The 18,075-nt window shown below is 41.5% G+C and overlaps 1 protein-coding gene across 8 annotated transcripts in view; it reads right to left on the bottom strand.

The window, feature by feature from the left end:
- The window catches only part of LOC107224653 (fasciclin-1), a 223,895-nt gene that overhangs the window by 152,047 nt on the left and 53,773 nt on the right, over window positions 1-18,075 (bottom strand). The gene's annotated exons all lie outside the window — the stretch shown is intronic.

Consider the following 18,075-nt stretch of genomic DNA (forward strand, 5'->3'; position numbering starts at 1 on the left):
CACGCGAACTTTGAGCTAATGCGACAGGGGAAAGCGTGTATAGGTATACATGTTACTGTAACAATTCAAAGCTGAGCGCTTTTGCCCTGGAGAGCGAAGCTCAGAGGCAGATGTGTAAGCTCTGATATTCCTGGAAAATTTTCTTCTTTCAGCGCATACAAGGACGAAAGCTCGGAGATAAGTAGGTCCTCAGGAAGTCATTCGACGGACTTCACAATTGAGAAAAGAAAAGTAGATCAGCCTTCGCAAGATCACGACTCGTTTTTGCTTCTTTCTTGATTTTATATTTTTGAAACTAAGCATAATATTGTAAATATGTGCTTCACTTTGAATAAAATTGAAGCGATTTTTTCTCTGGGTACAATGGAAATAAAATTGAAAGCTTGAGTTTCTGTACGATGCTCAAATTGCTTCGACAATATTATCAAGAAATAAGTATGGAAGATGCAGGAATTTGGTTTAACTGGTTGCTTTGATTCGAGATTGCGGGTGATTAAATTTCACCAGTTTCTCAGATGGACGAATTTTCCATTCGAGAACAAAGTGTCACGGGTAATGTTCGTGGGTCGCGAATAGAGCAAAAAGAGGGTTGAAAACGAGAAGGGTGAAGGAGGACTGAGGGAAAAAGCGAGGTTAGCAAGCTGCAGGAACCCACTCTTATTCAATTTTCTTTGTTGGCGAGTTTACAACCTGTCCGTGCTATGCATGGCATATTAATATACGACGGTATTGCGAGCACGTTCTTCGCAGAAACAGCGCTAAATAGTTTCCTGTTTTTCCATGGTAAACAACTACGCCGCTTAATTACAATGGGAAGTAATTGCTACAGTGCCAGAAACGCGTACGCCGCCATACCAAAACAACGTGGCTGTATAACGCGCTCGGTTGTTGTAAAAAAAGAAACAACGAAATGTGTGCAACCCGCCAACACCAATTACAATTTGACCAACTCGTCCCAAAAGTTAGAAATTCACGGCGTCGGGTTATCGCCGATGAACCGCGTGAAACGTGTTCGCAAAATTGCTGTTACGAATCGGAGTCAAAAACCGGTCGCGAAGTCACGAATTCCAAGGGAAGCCGAGAATTTACTTACGCGATTGCGCTACGCCAGAGTGTTCTACATTTTTGTGAAAAGTATCACGTAGCCGAAAATGTATATTCTGCTGTACCGATAAGTCGGATTGATTGATCGTGGGCCGCCATTCAAGGAGGGCAAAACGAAGCCGTGTTGTCCTGTAAAACGTCGATCACTTGGCTCTGACCAAGTAAATCGCAATCTTTCACGAGTGGCTGACGCGGGCCGGCGCGGATTGTATCGAACCTTTCGAGACTCCTTTTTCTCCACTCGAAAGCACCTTTTCTCGGTCCCGCCTTGCCCTCTGCCAAATCAAATCTTTTGACCGGGTGAAACGGTTCCGAACCTAAGGGGTTGGATACGCTTTTATCAGCGATAAATTTTCACCAATGAAAACTGAAATTACCGTCAACATGCAGAAATAACACAGGGTTCTGAAATAATTATTATTGCGCGAGTGGAATGACTCCAAAGTTATTTTTTTTTTTTTTACTTTTCAAACATGGATAACCATCAATTTTGGGTATATTTGTTTAGTTGTATATTTCTGATTTCTACGGTGCAATACATTTTTTTTTTTTTTGTTACACACAATATTAAGTACGGAATAAATAATCTACTTTTGAAGAACCGCCCCCCACAAAGGGTTGAAACGTCAACTCTTGTAATTACTGACCTTTGACACCGATAAAATCACATCCATTAGTCAAAAAGATCGAGAAATTTGTCTACATTTGTATTTTATATTTAGAATGGAACAAAATTGAAATCATATTTGTTCTTGACAAATTTTGGGTAAAAAAAAAATTTCGCAAGTAATCGACATCTTTATTCGATTCACTTACAATTTTTTAAAGCAATCGATTATTGTATTAAATCTGAAATTCTTACAAGTGTAATTACTATTGCATCTATAGTTTTTTCAATAACCAAGAACAAATGTCGAAAAGGATGTTTTCGTGTGCTGAGACAATTCGGAAAAGGTGCCTCTGATTGTGAGTTGAATTACACATTCGAGATACTGGTTATGTTCGTTAGTGCTTTGCGCATTTGCGTTCTGATGGAGAGTTTTTGGATGTTTCGGTGCGGTAAGCGAATGAGACAATAAGAGGAAAGCTCGAATTGTCGTACGAGATGTCTGTATTTGTGTAATGATTCATGTAGCTAATTAGCTGTTTACCGTGGAGAAAGCCCCATACGCGGAATTGCTTGTGCCGACTTTACTAAGTCGGGGTAAAGTTTGCCGGGTTGTTACGATTATTCACCCCTTACCACACGCCAAGATTAATTATAGCCTCGATTGCACCGAACTCGGCAGATGTCCTTGATGTACCAACCTACGCGGATATACTACGCGAATCGTGCGAAAAGGGTTCCCACTCCAATTTCACGAACCACCGAGTTGCCAAATTTAATACATATAGCAATGACGTTGCGAAAAAAAAAAAAAGAAATGAACATGTCGAAAACCTTTTTTCCTTTCCGATAAGCCATATTGCGACGGATACGGTGGTTAACGTGATCAATAATTATTATTTTTGTGTTAAAAAGAACGTACAAGTGAATATCTCTTTAAATCGGATTGAAACCAGGGCACAAAAAACGAGCCGCAACGGCGTATCTTAGGTGTAGAAAATCGCGAAGAGCATGGTTTATAAAGTCGGATCGACCCTGCCGCGGCATAATTTCGAAGTGTTAGGGGAAAAGGTGGTCGTATAAAAATAATGGTAACATTTTTATTACGTTGTAGGGTGGCTCGAACGCAGAGGGATGAGAGAATGCACCCTGGAGGCGTCGGCAAAGCTGTGCCCAACTTTACGATGACGCCAGAGGCACGCGGAGCGAAGGCTTCCGGAGAAATAGTTGGAAAAATAGAGATGAAAGTGAGCGGGAAAGACGTCGGAAATACGGGGTCAGCGGGAAGCGTTTAACCCGGCTTGTTAAGTAGAGATAAAATGGCGGGTCTGCAAGTTATCTTTCCTTCGTGTCAAACGCGGGTTTTTGCACCCCGCCACAGGATCTCTGCGCAAAAGTTAAGGGGTCGCGGAATTTTTCAGCACAAGCCTTTCACCCAACTTCAAAGGCATTCCCGCATTGCTCGCCTGTCTCGCCGATGCACAATGAGTGTGCATATTTTTACGACGTGGAATTAACGTCGCCCGCACACGTTGCCGATTATCCCGAAATGAGCGTGACACTTTGATTGCAACTGAGAAATTTTCTTCGTCCTATCACGCAGAGCAAAGGCATTAAAGCTCGAAGGGTGCACTCGAGTTGTACTTTAGTTCCTGTGCAGCACTTCCGACTTGACGCGAGTTACACTTTCCGTAATAATCTTAAGCCGTTTTAACGCGAGACGGGGAACAACTCGCTTCTCCTCTCGTGTAATAAGAGATATTATATTTCATTCCCAGCTATAGAATCAGCCTTCACCTCGCCTCCGCGTTACTGCTGCGTTGCATGAGCTTTTATTAAAAGTGGACCGGATTAATCGCGTTATTTTTAATCCGGGAGATGCAGGATATATAATCTCCGACTTGATGAGCGGAACTCGGCCATAGTTTTATCTCACGGTAAAATATCCGTTCGCAAACCTTCGAGGGGGAATTTATCCCGAGGACAGCTGTTTCAATCCTGTTATTTAAATTCTGTAATAACTTCGGACAAAGCATTTTGTCGAGAGAGAGATAAGAGTTCATGCACGATGGAAAAATAACACACTTAACACTGCAGCGCAACGAATCAGTCAATTTTTCGTGACGTATGATAGGAGAGATCAGCTGAAATATGTGACAAAAGCCGTTTAATCAAATGATTTCGCAACGAAAGCAAATTGTCTGTATTGTTGATGCGTTTTACTTGTATAAAATGATGACGGAATTTGGTTACGAGGGAAAAATTTTCAAGTAAGATCGAATCATTCTTCCGGTGGTACAAGTTTGACTGTTTTGAAATACCTTTCATCGTGTTGAAAAAGCAAGAATGAACGCCTGAGAGCGCGAGACTTTACAGGTTGATACACTTAAGCGTATACTCGTGCTTATGGCTTGCTCTGCAATATCGAGCGAAACACGATGCTTCGCCACGTCGAGGTACGAAAAGAAGAAAACAACGGAAACAAGAGGAAAAGAAACGTGAATAAATATTCTACCGCGTCGAGTTACCAATACAGCCCTTGCCGAGGGTGGGGGTCAAAATCTCGAAATACCAAAAAGTCGACTGATCGAAAATCCGAAATTTTCGGGATACGAATTTTAAAACACCGAATGATCAGCGTACCGAAGTTGGGATTTTCGATAAATCACCCGGTAGAATAACTGTTTTCCCGAAAGTACGTTTAACAGAACGCTTTCTTAACCGAAAAAAGCATTTTCAGAACAGTCGGCATCCCGAATGACCAAAGCACAGAATGTGGAGATACAAAAAACTGAAAGTTCAGAGAATATATGAGTTTCTGACGTCATCCAACCTATCGAAATTTTGGCCATTCTGTCTTTAAAGGGTTTCGGAATTTCGACCTTTCGACTCTTTGGTCAGTCGTTATTGATAAATTCGAATTCGTAGATTTTCGACAAAGAACGAGTCTGACCTTTGAAAAGTCGACTTTTTGACTCTACGGTATTTTCGAAATTCAATATTTTGCTCTCCATAATCTTGGCCATTCTAAAAAAATAAAAAAATTTCGGTATAAATTTATTTATACATTTTTTCGTTCTCAATTTTTATTTCTCTACAAGTCATCATTTCATATTTCTCGTCTTTCTACGCTCTACTCTGACGTTGGTTTGACTTTTGGGATTTCGCAATCTTGCACCCCACCCGTTGCCGAGAGATTGAGAGAGGCGGATGACGAGGAGGGGAAAAATGGAGGTTACAAGAGAAAAATTGCGTTCATCTAGCCACTCTGCCTAACGCATGTCGTGCTTCGCAACTTCCAGGCACGAAGCCGCCATGTAACACGTTCCACATAGAAATTTATTGAAATCGTAACTCGACGGTGTTTCGATATATTGTCAATTCGAGATTGCGCGGTATTTTTTCGCCAATTTTTGAAGCTCAATCTACAGGTTCTAATTCCAACGCAGAACTACAGGAGTATCTGAGAAATTAGTTCAGAGTACGAGGATCGATAACTTTGAGTCATGTGACTGGCGACTTGACGAAAACACGATGAACTCGTTGCAGCCTAAATGAAGCAGATTATGGTTATTGTATTTTTTCGTTACCGACAATACTCGTTTGTTCTTTCACTCTGTCTCCAGTGACCACCAGTGACTCGCTGGAGCGTCGTTAATTAGAATTTGTAGAGAACTGATCGAGACGCCGACCTATTAATAAGACTTAACGAGATCAGGATCAGCATTGTTCTGAAAAATGGAAAATTCCCGCGACGTAGTTACGTCGTAGACGTACCGAATCAGCCTGTGGTGTAATTCCGTTATAATATATCCCAGGATTAATTAAACTCGAAATGAACGTCCAACAGCCGTCTGAACATCAGGATCAGAACAGTATCTTTATTATACATACTTAATTAAAATACTGTACAACTCAATTATGTCATCCCTGGGTAAAACGAGCAGAAGTTCCAGTCGCGTGGAAATCCGTTAATATAATACAGCGGCAGGTATTCGGGATCTTTTACGCCCAAGGAATTTCCGCGCAGGAAGCTCGCGAGCCTGACTGCGATCAAACGACAAATTGATGGCCTTACAGTAGCTGGCAGCCCCCTTTCAGATTGGCATTTGTCTAGCGCTAATTTATTGGCTTTCAACTATGCACATCGACCGTCTCCACGCGTTTCTCTACTACTGGAAATCCCTTCGACCGCCGAACTCCTGAGGAACGTGGGGACACTGCGTTCCTGCGGCGATGTTGGAATTTCGACAGAACCACGACCGTATCCGATACTCACGAGGCGCATCAAGTGTCTATCGATTCCGTTTCAAGCTCGGCGCGAATTTTTTACGAAATTCCTCCGAGTCCGTTTGGAACGATCATCGTTATTCCCGCGATATCGGAAAGCTTACATCTGAAGCAAAAAACAAGCACATCGAATAAAATTGTTCCACACGAATGATCCTTCGCGCCTCGTCGTGTCAGTCGGTATGGAAACGATCTGACCTATTCAACCCTTCGAGTCAAAATAACGTTGCATGATTTCTGGGGTCACTGATTACGAATCTAAAGTCGGATCTAAAAAATTCAAGATCGCGGATCCAATAGGGTGGACGAAAATTTCAAATTCAATCGAATCCGGTGAGAAAACTCTATGCGGGTGTTTTCGGGGTCACTGATTGGATTGGCCATACTGGATTTTCAAAACCTGATTTCAGATTGTTAATCAGCAGGCCCAAGAACCCCTGGGCAGAGTTTTTTCTCCGGATTCAATCGAATTTGAAATTTTCGTCCACCGTATGGAATCCGCCATCTTGAATTATAAAAATCCGATTTCAGATTCGTAATCAGCGACCCGAAGAACTTATAATTTATGTAAAACATGCATTTGTGCAGACGGGAAAACTTTCTCGGAAATGAATAATTCCGTTCAATTTTCACAATTTTTTTTTCAATTAATACGCTACTAACAATCATTACTTACATTATATCGCAGTAATTACTCTCGAATATTGAAAACCTATTAGTATGCCATCAGAAAACGAAAAAAAACCGCCAAAGACATGTGTTCTCAAAGTTCTCTGCGTGTACAAAAAATGAATATAAAACAGTTGGTAAGAATACTTCCCATTGTGATTCGAAGGGTTAAATGTGATGGAAACAATTTTGTTTCCTGCATTGACACCTCCGCCTGCCATGGGTTCCTATCGGAGTGCTACACGGAGACCCTCCTAGGTGATAATATTATCGCACGCGTGCGAGTCTCCGCTAGGCAAAGGGGGGAAATATACGGTGAATGCGCCTGCCGCAGGAAACGGCAATTGTCACCCGCAATCCACGCGGAGAACACCAGAGCTGTTAATCCAGGCAATCAACACCATTCCACGGCACGTTTCTCGCCCCACGTTAGTACAACGATTTTGCCGTGACGTAATCGGGCGTAGATTCCGCGTCGTTATACTTACAATAAAAACTCGTCTCGGGTCCATGACTTCAACTAGAGCCAGCCACCCACGCCAATGTGAATTCTATCTCGAGGCTCGACGAACAGACAAATGGCACCGAATTACATTAATCGAAAGTCATGCACCCTTTAGCGATATTACGATTGCTTTGACGGATATCGGTTATCGACTCCGCATCGATACGAGCCGAGTTTTAACGAGCTTTTGCTATTGGCACCGGCGACTAGGCCCCGGAAAAAGTTTCCCCGTCGTTTAATTTTATATCCTTTGTTAAATACGTATTTCTAAGTAACTCACCGAGTCTGGAGACATCACCCCCCGAAATCTGACCCAGTCAATTAACTGTTCTCTTAAGTGCTTTCCCCAAGTGCTTCGGGAAGTTTGGGGTTACCGTGTACATAATATTCCGAATCAAATTAGGTCCTTCGTTGATATTAACTATCCGAGACGCGATATTCGATATTTTTAAATTTCGGGTCGATTCCACGATATTTTATTCCGTAATTGGATCGAGCGTCGTTTACTTGAAGTATAAAAATCTCGTCTAGTTGCACGCCGCATGTTCGATTTAATGAGAATTTATTTGGTCTTAATGTGTTAGTTATCCAACTTAATGCCCCTGATCCGCGGTTGGAACAACGGAAGTTCTCAAGGCCAGAATTAAAGCGTCAAGTGTCGGCCTCGGATCGTTATAAATTATTTGCGAGTTTACTTGAGTATTAAAGTTCACGCCTGCTAATTCCAAATTAAACGGGAATACGGTACCCACTCGAGTAGGGCGTGCGATCGGTGGCGTGAATTTACAACATTCCTTGCTTGTAATTTTCAGGTGAAGTACAAAAGCGTGACTGTGACCCGCGTCGCACATCTCTCTTCGCGAATAAATTTCGCCTCTTTGTTCAAGATTCTCCGGGAAATTCCGCAAGCTATACGCGCGGCGTATACTCGAGATAATAATTTATATCAACCTCGGCGTGCCTTCGCCGTAATCATTACCGCCTTTCTTCTCCCCTCTTTATCCCACACGTTTCACCTCTAGCTACGCGTTTACCACACGTAACGCCTTCGCCGATCCACACAGTAGGTGCGCGACCTCTTTGTTTGCACAATTCTGTCGTGGGATGAGATCGCAGGGGTAAACGGTTGTCAATTACTTGTTTATTATACGTATACTTCGGATCCTAATTACGCCCACTTCCTCAATATTTCTATTTCACCCTCGACGGCAATCCGAATGAATTACCGGGTGGCACGGCTGGCAGGTTTATATATTGGCTTTAACCGGTCGAAGGGAGTGACAAAATCGCGTGGGGAAGACGCTGAGGCAAAAATGACGAAGACGAAACGCGGGTGAAACTGAAAAAATATGATCCGTTCCAATCGGCATAAATTAAATTGATTGGTAATCCAGTCATTTTCTCGCGTTGAATTGCTTCTTGTTTTTTCTTAAAACATATAATTGCATATCGAGGCACAGACATTTTTTTTAATCACGAGACACCGACAACTCCAAGTTTAATCGAAGGATGATATTAAAATCGAAAAAAAAGAATGAAATCACTGAAATAATTGTGCAATCTCTTATTTTCTAACTCAGTACTCGCATTACGAGAGAATATGATCAAACAGGGGAATATCAGTATTTGAACAGTGAACAGGAAAATGGTGATTCACGCGGTGCGTGTGATCAATTTGCTGAGATATCGCGGTGTCAATGCTAGTGCGTTTTATGCGATTGTTAGAACCCGCTGGAGAATCGCCTCTCCGCGTCAAAATATTCCATGAAACATGAACCTATAAATGAAACACAGCCGTCGAGGCGGGACAGAATTTGAATTGAATCAAATTTCGTGTATATCCGGTACGGAAGTCGATCCGTTGATGCGTAACAAAAATCCAACACCAACCTCTGCATGAGTCAACTCAACTCTACACGCAAACTTATAAACAAGGGCATAAATTCAAACGGGTGGATATTAGGGTGACAGTGTTCCGTTGTGTCTATGTTGGCCTTATAGTTTTCAATTTCCGGTTTGAATACAATTACTGTTCACCCTTGTTTGACTTCACCCCAAACCTGATTAATTTCAAATACCGCTTTGAGTTCAGGAAATGAGATGATTTTTCATTTTGCAAAGATAACTACCGATTCGAAAATCTACGAGAGTTGACGAATACTAGGATGAAAAAACATATTTAGAAAATCAAGAGCGATCGTCGCGCAATAGGTATGAGTAAAAATAAAATAAAAAATTACTAAAAGGAATAGCAGGGGATGAATTTGGATAATATCTATTCGTGCCGTTTGTCACAATGCCTGTATAACGGCATTAAAAGTTCGTCGAGGACGATTTCGTTGCTGGCCTTAACTATGGATATTTCCTCGGTATAAAGTGTAAGGTTACTTTCTAAAAGTTACCCTCTCGCCACAGACTGTTTGAATTGCCGAAATTCGTTCCACCCATTGATATCGCTCGAATGGATTTGATGGCTGTGCGAGGTGAGTTAAAACCCGAAGCACGCCTCGTAAAATTTGTCAGAGAAAAATTAGATTAGGAAAAGTTTCTTTAATGGAGGTTTGAAATGGGGCGATGCCACGTTGTTTTAGCCCCTCTCTTCTACGATTCACCGAAATCTCTTTGCCAGGGTTGAAACGAGAGTCGTAAGTAAGAAATGACGTAACAATTTGAGGCATACTTCTTAATTACTTTCACGATTAGTGGTTTACCATTGCTTCGTCAATTGCTCCCCTTTTTCTCCGCGAAAGCGGGCCATTTGCCTTATTCATGCTCTCAAACTAACTTCGCAAAGTGATACTTATTTTAGATCTCGCAACTCTGGAAGAAAGAAAAAAAAAACAACACCACGCGCAATGCTTCCGAAAGTGACGCGAGTTTGGATCAATCGATACGGGCGATCAAACCTTTAACGATTCGTGTAAGAATTCCAATTTCCAGCGGACGGGTAAATCTTGCCTCTCATTTCCACTCCGTTTCTGCAAATATCGATCGATCCATACTTGCGAGGTCCCAATCAAAACTCGCCAAGTTTCACATTTTTACTTCTTATTTTTCCTTTCATTTTTTTATACGATATCCTTCGTTACCGTATACTTAGTCCAAAAGTTTTTCGCCTTTCCAAACGAGCGATAACAACTACCTACGCACATATGGCATATAACTCGCAAAAACTTTCACATTTCTATATCTCTCTTCAAATTATAGAGGTTCCGAGCCAATACGTGAAAAATTCTATTCTGCCTGTAAAATACAATAATGTGCATGATACACAGACACGTGGAAAAACTCGTTAAAAGCGTGAAGAGATTGAAGAAGAATTAAATATGCATCGGCCACGTTTATCACATACATTGGAACACGAGTCAATCCGTGTGCAACGACGTAATTATTTGCTCATATACTTCGCAGCTCAATATATGTTAGAATCTGTTATACCGCGCTAAAGATGAAAAGTATCGATTAGAATATTTAATCGTGAATCCGTGTGCAATAAAACGGGTACTTCGATCCGGACTCTGTGCCTGTTCAGAATTGTTGTGAACGAACATTCGGATTGCGGTAATTACTGGACCGTATTCCATTTAAAGTCAATCGAGTAAAGTGGCTAGCCAGTCCAATCAAAAATTACATGTTTATTTTCATCCCGGAGTCAAGAGGCTTCGTGTGAAAAATTTGCAGCTTTTATAACCGATGACATAATACAACGTATTACACTTGGTAATTTATTATGTGCTGATTTTGAAGTAATTTTGACACAATCAACGTAAATGCCCAACGGCGAATAGAATTTCAGCACGAATATAAAATTCTAGACATCAGAGTTGAGACCGAAACGAAGGTTCTGTATATGTACAGGTATATACGCCGCAAATGTTAGTTCATTGGAAGTTATTCATTGAGTCCTCAGATTCTGCTCGAATCAGTTTCCTGTTGTGGAATGGATCAATAAAAACTCTGTTATGAGGGGATCAAATTTCATTGGCAAAACGGTTAAAGTCCCTTCAGAGAGAATGGAAATAAAAATGTAGGGGGGCGGGGGGAGGGGGGGGAGAAAAATAGCAAATGCGATAAAATAAGCAAATTTATACGGCAATTTTTTTCAACAACATCCTGAAATATTTTACAGTAGGGATAAATACATTGGGAATTGGAAACTCGCCTACATCTGAATTCTAGATCTGAATTAGGTAACTTTATTCGGCTCCTTATATTGATTTGTTGGTTTGTTTTTCCCAAGAAGCCGTTTCTCCCGATTCTTTGAGACCTGGTAATAAAATGTTGATAGAATCTATGCCGTTCAAAGATGAAAAAATCGCACACGAGGAAAATATGTGTACCCATGCTCGCAGATCGCGAACTATAAACACGTCGGCACGACTCATCTCTGACAATATCGGAACATAAAACAAACATGAGAGAAAATGGGTAGAGTAAAAAAAAAAAAAAAACCGCGCTGTGCAAACTCGCGTCACGAGATTGTTTTTAATTGTTTCCATAAAGTATAGTTGGAAACACTTTAACGAACAGGACAGTCGATACAGCCGATATACAAAGTTGGAACTGTGTAACATAATTTCTGACGGACGTTTAATAACGAGCCGGTAAAAATGTATCACGTGCAAGTTAATTTTGAACCTCGTTTTTTGATTGTAACAAATATAACAGAGGACACGATTCTGGTGGTATTTCTATCGTGAAACATCACTTCCGGCGACGCGACTAAGAAAAACTTGTATCCGAGGACAAAAAATTGTAGCCCACGTACGTGAAATGCGTTGGATTTCCGGCTGACCAAAAATGGAGAAAAAAAAAAAAGAAAGAAAATCGTTACTTTTTCGGAACGACCTCATGCTGTTGCAGCAGTGGGTGGTTCGGTCATCGGATATCCAGAACTATCCGAGTTTCCGCTTAGGATCGTAAAATGGCCGTTGACGAGGCTGTTCCCGAAGTTTCTGCGACTCTACAAAGCACGTTGATGGGATTGCGCGATTCCGAAACGCCAACCGAAACGTCGCGCGATTAATTTTCAACAATTGCAAAATGTCTGTATCGAGACGGTACACGTTTGGTCTCGCGTTGATAAATCCAACGGACGATATGTCAGGACAAAAAGAAAAGCACGGTTCGTATACTTTCTGAAACAAGAAAAAAAAGTAGTAGTCGAGCACTGGAACAGCTGACGTCGCCGACGACGGAGAGACCGGAAATCGACTGAGGAACACCATCCCATCGCGATGCATCCGGGAAAGATACTCCCGACACAGCCGAGGAGAAGGAGGAGCGGAATGCTTGAACGTTCTGCAAAACGATCAAAATTGCCATGTCGCATCCTTCTTAGCCGGTGCCTCGCAATATTTAAAAGAGAAAAAAAAACAAAAAAAAAACACCATCTGACAGATGATATTAAACTTTTCCCTGCAGAACGGAACCTCCGGTATCTCTGCAACAACTTTTTTTATTCCTTTTATTTATCGAAGTGTTCTATTTGAGAAGTAAAATAAGAACGCTGGTGCTTGCTTGGTGCACGAATCGACGGAAGCGATCTTCCCTCATCTCCAGAAACATCATCCCTGTTTCCGATAGACGTTCGTCAGCAGAATATCAATCTGGCTGCACTAATTTACCTTGGAACCTTTGGTGCTTTTGTTGATTGGGCTTTGAGTCAGTTTAAAGCACATAATTACGATCAGTTCGCAGACTATAACTTAGGAACATCAAACCAAGGAAGAAGAGGAATAACCTTTACAGATGCATAGATTCTAGTCACATTTCTGAGGATTTTTCGTTTCCGATCAAAGTTATCAAGACAGCGTATTGCTGTGAATACAAAACTGTTACAGACCGAAAGACAGACACAGGCTATAAGAGTTTAGATGAGTGAAGAACTGAGCCTCCTCGTTGAAACCTAGCAAGAGTTCCACGGTTTTTTATGGTTCAGAAACCGGAACCAATCGTTAGTATTCCAAAACAAGCAATCCAAAAAAATTAAATTATGGAGTACAGATCGAATAGAGTACGTGGCGCAGCATCGATGAAGGGTTTCTGGTGGACGTCTAGCGCCACCGCGGACAAAGGGGTAGTAAATTTCATGCCACCCGAAACCGTTTCTGTGACACAGGTAGCAATGGGACAGAGGCTTCGGAGCACATGTATGCTCGAACAATCGGGACGAGTAAGCAGACTGACCATCCGACGATAATTGAACAGCAGGCAGCCAATTATGGCCGCAAAGGTGTCGCAAATTTTTAAGGGAGTGCGTCTGATTCAGACGAAACGTTTGTAACGCGGTATCGGTCACGTTTCGCTAACGCGATGACGGAGACGACAAAGTGCCCGATGTATAAGTTAGCGAATCGACGAATCAATCGATGGAATGTCAACGAAACTGGGGTCACGCCGTCAGAGTCCCACCGACCATGTCCTCAAAACACCACGCCCGGTATTTAGGTATCCTACCAGAGATTTTATACCCTCGTGTCATCAATCACGTTGGTACGCCTCGGTTCCCAAATACGGTCCTCGACATAATATCATGCAGCAGCGCTCAGGCGGTTCGTATCCCTTAATACGACGTCACCGTGGCGCGTGAATAAATATGCAGCCTATGGTAACGTGAATTCAACTGCTCTCAGCGGGCCTTCATATGGAATGAAAATGAAAACCTGTCGCGAAACGCGCGACCCTCGATCCGAGCCATTTCGCTTAGGATTAACCCCTGAAGTTTTCTTACAGGCTTCCTTCGACCAATCTCTTACATTAATACATAGGAGTTTTGGACCAAGAACGTCACTGGTCTTTGATTCAACGGGCAACGGATCGTTGATTGACGACTATTTTGTCCCCTCACTACGCTCGTATGAGTAAACGCGACACCGACTCGACAGTTGACCAAACGACGATGTGCCCCATTAAACTGTGAATAGTTCAAACCCGCCGTTTCCCGGTTTCTGGAAATGTCATTCCCTTGATCAAACTATCTCGAAGACCCTTCGTTGACGTCTAGCGATAACCAAGTTGGGCGTGACTTCAAGGGACCGACGTTTGTCTCTCGGTTCGCGTTTCAAAGCCAAATCTCAAAGTTTGATATCTAGTACCAGGGAGATAACTTCTGGATGAATCGATCAAAGATCGAGCGGTAATTTAGACAACTGAATCTAGGGTTGGGGGGTGGGGGGAGGGGGAGGGGGCAAATCCTAGTTTCGCGGTAAAAATACGGAGTTGCGTAAAGCTAACGGAGACATTTTTCACGCTCCGATTGGAACAAGGAACATGTTCGAATGTGCAGCGTATCGGGGGGTGGCAGATGTTCGATGTAATTCGTACAACCGAACGATAACGACGAGCAGTCTGTTATATGTTCCGCGCAAGCGTGTGTTGGTATTTTTCGCTACAGTTAATCCAGATTAATTCTGTTTTTCGTGAAAATATATATGCATGCATATTGTATGTTTAAACCCAGCAGCGGTTCGGCAAAACGAGAGAAACGCTGCCAACGCGCAGCGTAGTCTGGCTGCATGCATATAGAACGGAAAACACCCTTGGGACATTAACGGATAAAGGTTAGTGCGAAAATTTATCATATATTCGTGTGATAAATTGAACTGGTATTGTTATATGAACCACGCTGATTATAATTCGGTTTGGTTCGGTAATTCAACATTGCGTATAATGCGCGCGTTTCTCGTCTACACTTATTATTGATGTCTCACGAATGACGCAAGTGTCCGAATTGTTAGGCTAAATTATATTTACTTTTAAAGAGAAGACGCTTGGTCCTCGCCGTTAAGTCAATTGATTAAAACCTATTTCTGGTCGCTGTAACGATTCTTTCAGAGCCGCTGCGTGGCTAATTATTGGAATATAACGACGTTGAGTGCAGGAACTGTCGGCGTCACGCTCACGCCTTTGTCTTTTTTCGTTCATTAACGAAACACTTTCTCCGTTAACTTCTTCGACAAATTGGGATGACACTGGTTGAGTCAGTTCCGAGTTAATGAAATACAAGCGATTCCATGTCGACTATGTCCAATATATTTTACAGTGGGAATGAAACCAACGTTCAGCTTTAGGTTCAACGGTGTTTAAACGAGTGGAGTTAACAGCTAAAAAATTTCCATTCGACCATCACCAATCGTTGACGATGAATATGCAAAAACGAGTTTTAGAACTAACCTCCATTTTCATCGGTGATCGGAAGAGATAACTTTTTTTTCAAAAATATTTTCCCGAAAAAGACCTTGCCTGTTTAAATATTTTTTGCGTAGGTTAAAACTTGTGTGTTTCACTTCCACTGAAATAATTATTGTTATCATAAAATGACGTTCAAAGCCTGACGACTTAAAAATGTTATCAACGGAGTAAGTTTTCCATTCTAGCCGTCCGAACTTGCATTCTTCTGATGAAACTTCGGAATAACCTCGTTGGTTAGAAACTATACGTTTATAATAGATAGAAAAGCCTGCCCTCTTTGTCCGCGAGTAAAGTAGAGATGACAAGAAACACTTTCCCAAGATGGTGTGTATATAGGTATATTATTTTTAGCACCCCCTCAAGTAATCTCCCACGAATTTCAAACTTGTTTTTGCTTAAGTGAAAAGGAGTGGTGAACCCTGTTCCCCGTGTGAGCTTGAGACGACTTTATAGCCGTGTACATGTACGTATATGTATGTATGTGTATGCATATTTTTATTTACGAGACAGTGGCTGCGCTACCGATCGTAATATTCTATGGACCTGAAATACTTTACGAGCCACAGAACTCACGGTACACTATACAAATATCCTCGAGATATACCCTCAAATTATTGCCATTTTCTGTTATAGTTTTCTTTCAATTTTTCATTTCACTTTTTCATTGTATGCAGTCTGGAACGAGTAATTGAATTGATCCACGCTGCCGCTTTCACGTTCACGTCATAAATTCCGAACACTGCAGTACATTCAAGCATAAGACTTAAAAGCACTGCGAATGAAAGACTGATAATCCCTCAATAATACCGGTTCGTAGATTTTCAAGAATGATCACTTTGTGCCCGACCTGCAATGACTCGTTATCGCTGCTCTTGATGACAGCTAAGCAGGTGACATTTCAATTTAGATACGACTACGAAGAATTAACGGAGTTCATATTTCTTCGTGCATGGAATATATTTTAGCTCTTCCGTATGAAATGGTCGCAACATCATTATTACTGTTATTCTCACTGTTTCAGCTAATTTGTAAGATATTGTTACCACCGCAAATTTTCTGATTAAAAAATAAGGTCGAGCAGCAAAAATACTCTTCTCTTGAAGTTGAAAGTTGCACAATTTGATCTGTTTTTAGCTCGGCCTCGAGTGAACGATTAAATCAAAGTGATACTTGACCTGCGGATAAATAAATTGATTCAATTTGTGGATTTTACTTCAAACCGCAGAAATATCGTGGAACTTTTATTCCACCTATACAACGTAATATTCGTTTATCGAATACGGCCGGACAAAATTGAACTGGTTCAAAGCTGAAACGGACATTTCAAAGCGCAACTGATTCCTACGGATAGAGGATGTGCAATTCGTAATTGCTCTCTCAACACGTAGGTATTCCCAAACCACCGCCGACTATCACCACCGAACCACTAAATTCATCCAGCTGGATACCCTTCGGAGATTATTTCATTCACGATGATGTGAATAGCGGAGCTTACAATAATTGAATCCTGAACCCGGAGGACAAATTGAAAAAATATATAGACAATAATCCCCCGGCGAATACCTGCAGCTGTGTTCAACTTGCCCCGGGTATATTTGCTCCGGAATTTAACATTTCGTGTATAATAATAGTAGTAGCGTTGATAATAATAACGGCGAAAATTTTCCAAGAGTCAAATGTAACGCGAGGCAATAAATTGAAAGGCAAAAAGCGATAGCGCGGCGCATCACGCGGCAAATCCGCGTGCCTAACCGTGGAACAGAGATACGTATACGACGCGACGCCTGGTCTTTTTTACCCGATATGCAATAAATATTATGAACTACACCTGCATCGCGAACGATGGACGGTCGTATGGTCGTCGTTAGTTTCGTTCGATCCCATCGGGTGACACGCATCGATGTTCGACCAGCCACATACTAGATTGCGGAAACTTCGCCAGCTCGTATAACATTTGCGAGCGTGCAGATCGAGTAAAACCCTGCCTGGTTCGTGAAATAATTCATAGATCATGGTTTCCTGTTGGACGAAATTGGACGACCCTGAAGCGTGCGTGACGACCCCGTGTTTGTGACCCATTCAGTTGTCATCGCTTTGATCTAGGGGATCACTGCTCGTGGTCTTGTAATCATCGCGAATACAGGCATAGCGAACCGTATCGATAAACGATATGAGTCTTCAATTCCAATGTCGAATAGACTGTCGTACGAATTTCCCTCGGAGGTAATTTGGAATTTTTATGCTACAGTCTTAGATAGACCGGAGCAGGCAAGCAAAATATTTTTACTTACATACAAACGCTTGTTGAAACACGGTCGTGAAACCAGAGTGTCAATTTGAGCAGTTCTTTATTCCTTACCTGAAACAAGAAAATATTAACCGTTTAGTTCCGATTCACCTCACTAAATTTAAGAAATATGTCGACCGTATGGATATAAGTGAAAAAAATTTCTGAAGCAGAGAATGATAAAAAAAAAAAAAAAAATACATTCGGAAAGTGAGACTGATATTATTATAATTTCAGTAATCGAATCTATTGCCGTGAAAAAATAGCGTTTGTAACATTCTTGACATTATAAAAATAACACGATAAACATGTGAATATTGCTCTAAGACGGTCAAAAATTAAATATTTTCAGTTCAAGTTATCGATCTTTCAAATTCGGATCTGTTTAAAATAGTTATCGTCTTGATTGTCTAATTCTCC

This window comes from Neodiprion lecontei, chromosome 3 (assembly GCF_021901455.1).
Source record: "Neodiprion lecontei isolate iyNeoLeco1 chromosome 3, iyNeoLeco1.1, whole genome shotgun sequence".
Lineage (NCBI taxonomy): Eukaryota > Metazoa > Arthropoda > Insecta > Hymenoptera > Diprionidae > Neodiprion > Neodiprion lecontei.